The 4,981-nt window shown below is 37.4% G+C and overlaps 2 long non-coding RNA genes across 2 annotated transcripts; one reads left to right on the forward strand and one right to left on the reverse strand.

Annotated features, from left to right (window-relative positions):
- Positions 1-200: 200 nt before the first annotated feature.
- Positions 201-3,217, reverse strand: LOC108259788 (uncharacterized). The gene is made up of 3 exons (XR_001811001.3): positions 3,135-3,217; positions 2,694-2,802; positions 201-2,188 (listed from the first exon to the last, which is right to left on the reverse strand). It is a non-coding gene; the product is annotated as an uncharacterized LOC108259788 (long non-coding RNA).
- A 747-nt stretch (positions 3,218-3,964) lies between these two features.
- Positions 3,965-4,746, forward strand: LOC128629374 (uncharacterized). Its single transcript, XR_008393746.1, has 2 exons — positions 3,965-4,145; positions 4,625-4,746. It is a non-coding gene; the product is annotated as an uncharacterized LOC128629374 (long non-coding RNA).
- The last annotated feature ends 235 nt before the right edge of the window (positions 4,747-4,981 follow it).

Here is a 4,981-nt window from a genome sequence, read left to right on the forward strand (position 1 = left end):
GTATTTTGTCTGTTGTTCCTGAAAAATACATAATAAAGCTGTCTACACCTTCTGCACATTACAATTTTCAACATTGTTTTCCTAGCTTCCTACCTTACTGCATATATCATCCATCTGATCCATGTGGTTTTATGAAAAATCTTAGTGCATAGCATGACTGTTTTGCCCGTAAACCTGATAACAGTGTGACAAATTTATCATTTTAACCTTTTATTAGAAGCCATTAATTGCCTCGGGGGGGGGTTGATTTAATGAAAACAACCCAAAGGGCCAACTTTCCTGTAATATCAATAGGCCTTCTAATGAGTTTGTAAGAACTCAGAAGCAAAGGGCAAAAAAAGTGACATAAGGATTTGAGGAAAGCCAGAACACATTCTTCATTGTGAAAACACATTCATTCATTCTTCATTCATCTAATGTCCATAACTTCCTAAAAGAACAAGATCCAAATGTAATTCCAACACAAATATAAACATGCTGAGTGCTTTACACCTCTTTTGCAGGATTATGGGTAAAAATACGAGAAGAAAGGTGGCTAGGAGGGTTTTCCACTGTTGGCCAATTAAAAGTTTGCAGGTACCTAAAACCCCACATCTTATACTTCTATAGGTAGACATGTAACACAAGAGTTTACTCTTACTCAAAGCTAACCTAATGTTTAGTGTTCTAATTCTAGTTCCCTTAAATTTCATGATTTTTAAATGTTAATTATTTTGTTTATTGGGTGTAATAAAATAAGGTAACATGCTTTAATGTTCAAAAAATGCATTATTTCTCAAATAATATATATATTATTGCAGTACCCCTATTCCCAGGCTGCCTGAACCGCTTTGATTTCACCAAAGTCCCTCCTTCCGAAAAGCCCAGAGCGCTCTGATTGCTCACCTGACCCCTTGCGTTGTGATTGGTCAAAAGCCTCATAAGTGTGTCAGAAAAGTAACACCCCTGAGCTTTAGTCTCAAAGGCTTCTAAAGCAATTCTAAGCTACTAAGCAACGTGTTGTTGGTTTTACCATATTAGTTCATGCCAGAGTCATATTCAAAAAATGACCAAGCAGAAAACAGCTACATTCAATGTCTGTCAGGCCACCAACATACAAACAAACACTTAAAAAACTGAGGCAACTTAGCAAACTTTAGCTACTACGTTAGCAGAGGTCTACAACTGAGCCACAACACAAAACTCAGCAGTTCTGATTCAGAAGCATAAGATTGTCCAAGCAAAGTGGGGAAATCACTTTTCAGGAGTAGCCTTTGTGTGTAGCCTGTATTCGCCCAGGTTTGGGAAGCTGTCCTCCGTAAAATGCGCTGTGCACAAGCAAACATTTGGGTTTTACTGCTCAGGAACAGCATTATATAAACAGTGACCACTGATTGCGTCCATTTTTGGAAGGGTAAACAAAGAGGTTTTGCTTTCATACAGAAACAAACAGCGTCTCCACAACATGGTGACTGAATTCACTGAAGCCTCATCTTCTTTCTTTGTGGCTACCTTTGGGTGGGATAATTCTGATAGTGCATGCCATGATGTAGAGAAATTACGGAAGTAAATCTAGAGTTTGAACGTGTTTTGGCCAGGTGTGGAGCAGTGTTCTATAAATAAATCCCTTTAGGGGAAAATATAAGTTTAGGGACTTTGCAAAGCGTATACTGTACATGCACAAACAGATACATTACACTTTCAAACAGAAGGAAAACATTAAAAATCACATTATTACCCCTTTAACTAATGTAATTTACTGCATTATTTAACATTAACATACAATAAACTTAATTAATAAACCAAATTAAATTAACTTGTATAAATTGACGTTTGTTTAAATGTTGACATTGTGGCAGAAAGAATATGGTCAGCAGTACAGGAAGCAGAAATGAGGTTCCTCTGCTGGATTTACTCTCCTTGATAAGGTGAGGAGCCCAACCATCCAGAAGAACCTCAGAGATGAACTGCAGCTCCTCCAAATTTAAAAGAGTCAGTTGAGGTGCTTTGGGCACCTTAAAATGACGCCCACTTGTCAGCTCCCAGTAGAGCAGTATCAGGCATGTCCTGCTAGACAGAGACCCTAGGTAGACCTAGGAAACACTGGCAAGATTATATCTCACTGTTGGCTTGAGAACATCTGGGGATCTCTCAGATGGAGCTGGAATCTGTGGCTGGGGATAGAGAAGACTTGACAGAATTTCTCAGCCTTAAAAAGCAGAAAGAAATGAATGAATGAATGAATGAATGAAATATTAACCTAATGTAAAATGTTAAGCTCTGGTCTCCAAGTGTAAATATACGGAATTGACAGTACGGAATTGAACCACAAACATGTTCAATAATTTGCTGGTTCATATTGGTCATTGATGGGCTTAATCAATGATGGTATGAAAATTGTTTAATCTAGGTGTTCATTATTTGGTGTATTTGGTTTATTATTAGAAAGAGAACATCAATTAATAAGTGTTACTTTGTCAGTGTTACTTATGGTGTACTAATGCTTATTTTTTTAAAGTTTGTTCAAGATAACAAATATGTCAAAAATTAAGGGAACCTTAAGGTAAAACATGAGCAGTTTTGCTAACATGCTTACTTTAAGACTATTCATAAGCTGTCACTATTTTTGCCATATTTGATCCTTGTTTTGTATGTATGAGTCTTTATTGATCACATATACATTACTGCACAGCAAAATTCTTTTCTTCACATACCCCAGCATGTCAGGAAGCTGGGGTCAGAGCACAGGGTCAGCCATGAGGTCAATAATAGCGTTGTGATTCCCATCCACAGTTACATAATTTTGGGTGCTATCCCTTTGTGCTACCAAGGTAATAAAATTAAATGTCAGATCATTGCAGGTAATATAATATACCATTTACCATGCTTCGATTAAGTCATTCTCTTTTCCTTTTTCAAGAATAAAATGCATCAAACATGCTTCTAACTCCTGAGTGTTAAATTATTATTAAAGGGTTGTAAATACATGTTGTGTGTCAAATTATCATTGCAGGATGGGTAGGCATGTTAGTTCATTAGACATTATTGACAAGTATAACAAAAAAAAACAAATGTCAGAATATGAAAGAAACAACAGAAAGTAAATTGAGAGATGGACAAACTGAACTACTAACAAAAAAAATTATTATGCATACCAAACTTGGCATTTCTAGGATGCCTGGTGTGGCACAAACATAGGCACATGGTAAGTGCAGGTCCTCAAGACAAGACTAAAGACGGCTCTGACTTTGGTCTATTTAAAGAGTCCATGATTGGATTTACTGATAGGACACAGGTGTCAGTAATCAGTCAAGACAGGGCATTGGATGCATGCTGCCAAGAGCACATTTGTGAAACATATGGAGCATTCAAAGTTTCCACTCACTTCACAGTGTGGTGGGAATACATACTTGATAGGACACCATGTACATACATATTCACACCTTTTATCTTAGTCGTTCCACCTACTGGCATGTTTTTGAGAGATGGGAGGAAACTGGAGAACCGGGATGGATCCCACAAGAACACTTGGAGAGAATACAAAACTCCACACGGACAGTCAATCAAGCTCAGGATTGAACCCAGGAGCTGTGAGGCGGAAACGCTACCTGCCTCCACACCACCTTAAAGCTTCCAGTATTTGTTTGAATGTTGGCTCTTCATTGTCATAAACCAGTGATCAGTTGGCTGCAGAAACTGAACACTAATAGGTGTTCCTGGAGGGAGCTGCGCTATCCATCCTGGGTGATCTTACATAAGTTGGCAGTTCTAAAACTTGGAAAGGAACACTAACATGTTGGTTCAAAACACACATCATTATTTGAGACCATCCAAGAATGCTTGGCTTATTTCATCCTGAAACTATGGCAAAAGAGGTGTGTGTGTGTGTGTGTGTGTGTGTGTGTGTGTGTGTGTGTGTGTAATAAATTGAGACATAAATACAGCAGAAGCAATGACATAATGTTCTTTCTCTTTGGCACAACAGTGGTGCATTAAGAAGAATATCCATAGTGTTAGAAATTTATAGAACGATCCAGAGCTTACTGCTAATGATGTGTTAACTAGACTAAACCCTACGTAGCAACATGTTGGTCACACTATTTTCAACAGGGACAGGAATTTACTGATGATTTATGGCTGACTATAATTGAAAGCTAGTCTGTGAGGTGAGTGTTTTGATTATCCACATATGTTTGTGATGAAGCTGAGAAATATATGGGGAGAGAATTTTACTTAAAAGGGGTGGCTGTGTAATATAACATTTTGATGGTTACAAAGGGGTTGTTTTGGGTTTAAAAGAAGTTTGTATGCAAGATTGTGAGGGAAGTTAAACCTGAACAGGGTGGGGTTTGTCCTAAATATGACTTTAGCTCTTTTAGCTGGATGAATTCCATGTGTTTTGCTGATTTACAGTCTAGATTTTTTGCTTCAATGTTAAAATGGTTACATGTGCTACATGGCCCATTAACATCTTTTTACTCATATGAAAGGCAGCAATCAGTTATTTACTGTGTTATATTTATACTAGCTGTCATTGTAATCTATCAGAAGCATTTAAAGGTATTACTTGTTTTTGGCTATACATCCCAGAATAAGGAGTGAATCTGACAGAAATTTACTATCTGAAATCTCTTCTGTTCTTTAGCAAAAGACACTGCCAAGGCCCTATCAACCAAATGAGGTGAGATTAGACACAATCAGACTACACAGCTGGTTGTATCGTTGTTCATTTTACATAGGAGATAATAAAACTTGATCTTGGCTTCATTTACAGTATTTATGTTGACATCACTATTACATTGCATGGTAATTTGGTCCATGATAAGTTAAACCATATCCTATCTTGTGTATTTGCTGATTAAAAAAAAGTGATACAACAGAATGGTCCAGCTATGCACTTACAAGGCTAAGGGGATTTCAGCAAATGGATGAAGTGGGGAAGATACTATATTTTTCTTCTGCTACAAAGGTTTTGGGAGGACCAAAGCACAGAACATAATAT

Source organism: Ictalurus punctatus, chromosome 28, assembly GCF_001660625.3.
Source record: "Ictalurus punctatus breed USDA103 chromosome 28, Coco_2.0, whole genome shotgun sequence".
NCBI lineage: Eukaryota > Metazoa > Chordata > Actinopteri > Siluriformes > Ictaluridae > Ictalurus > Ictalurus punctatus.